Below are 1653 nucleotides of genomic sequence, written 5' to 3'. Positions count from 1 at the left end.
GGGCTTCCGGAATCGGGAAGCCGGGCAGCAAGTCTTTGCACGCTGCCCGGCTTCCTGATTGGCCGGGAAGGCGGCTCCATGCTCCCTCGTCACTTGACGCCTTGCACTGTGTAATGACGTGTTGCCCGGCTTCCTGATTGCCGGGCAACACGTCATTACATGGCGTTCGGCTTCCCGATTGGCCAGAAACCCAGCTCCATGCTTTCTCATCACCTGGTGACGAGGGAGCATGGAGATGGCTTTCCTGCTAATCGGGAAGCTGGGTAGCGAGTCATTACACGTCGTCTGGCTTCCTTAATGGGACTTCCGGTATCGGTCTTCAGTATCGGCGAGTACAGGAAAAAAAATATCGGTACTCGATACCGAAAAAACGGTATCGGTGCTTCCCTAGTGTGTATTGCAAGCTTAAGGTGGACCTCCAGCAACTTTTTTCCCTTTTAATTAGGGATGCACCGATACCGATACTAGTATCGGTATCGGTGCAGATACCGAGTATTTGGGTGAGTACTCGTTATCGGCCAAATGCTCCGATACCTAGCACGAGTACTTCCTGTATCAGGAAGCCGGGCTGCGCATCATTACACGCTGCCCGGTTTCCTGATTGGCCGGGAAACGGCTCCATGCTCTCTCATCACTTGCCACGCTCTGCCTGGCTTCCCGATTGGTCAGGAAGCTAGCAAATCCGAAAGCCGGGCGCCGTGTAATGACGCAGCGCCGGCATTCTGATTGGCCGGAAAGGCGGCGTCATGCTCCCTCGTCATCTCATGAATCATAATATTAAGAAACTGACCTTAAATCATTAGTTTGTATTGCTTTAGAAAAAATGTGACCTGTCCCTTTAAGAAAAAGTATCGGTAATTGGTATCGGCGAGCACTTGATCAAAAGTATCGGTACTCGTACTCGGTCGTAAAAAAGTGGTATCGGTGCATCCCTACTTTTAATAGATTAGTATAAAGTGGGGATGTGTTGGGATAACTGTCAAGGTTTTAGTACTCTTGGGGTCAGTGCAGCTTTGTCACTGTGACCAGGTGAAGCACCTATATCCTCTGTAGCACCGTGACTCATTTCACGTCGTCTTTGGATGTGGTTTTTCACAGTTTATTTTTCAAGATGATTTCCTTGTCCCGGGACTACTGTCCTTATCTGATCACATCACAGAATTGTACACAGCAGATCATGTGAACAATACTTGTGTGCCGTTAGTGACTCAGAAGGTAAGGAATCCGGGATCAGGATGGGAGCTGTATTATCTACTCCTCTATAAACAAGTCAGATCATTCTATTCTCAGGGCTCCCTTAAAGGGGAAATGGAATATATTTGTAGGGCCCCTTTAGACTATGGCGTTGCGGTAGCATGCATGTTAATAAACAGGTTACTGTAATGCACTGCAATGCACGTTGCATGTGTTTTGAATAGCACCCCAGCACATTGAGGCAACACACTTGTGTTGTGTCAGAAAAAATACGCTGCATCCAATGTTTACATGTTTTGGGTGCATTGGTGGCCCATTATCTGCAATGAGTGTTAACACCGTGCAAAATGGTAGATGGGCCCATATGATTGTAGGTGTACAAAGGGGTGTCCGTAGCATAATCACTGGGGCAGTGCTGTGGGTCACATTCCAGGGGGAAAGGGGGGGGGGGGGGTTGGG

General features: G+C 48.8%; 1 protein-coding gene across 1 annotated transcript in view; it reads right to left on the bottom strand.

Annotated features, from left to right (window-relative positions):
- Nucleotides 1-1653, bottom strand: part of SLC11A1 (solute carrier family 11 member 1) — a 47811-nt gene that overhangs the window by 18997 nt on the left and 27161 nt on the right. The gene's annotated exons all lie outside the window — the stretch shown is intronic.

Source organism: Nanorana parkeri, unplaced genomic scaffold (assembly GCF_000935625.1).
Source record: "Nanorana parkeri isolate BGI_ZX_2015 unplaced genomic scaffold, ASM93562v1 scaffold92, whole genome shotgun sequence".
NCBI lineage: Eukaryota > Metazoa > Chordata > Amphibia > Anura > Dicroglossidae > Nanorana > Nanorana parkeri.
Note: the sequence above shows the minus strand (reverse complement) of the source record. Positions and strands in the feature narration are given on the sequence as shown.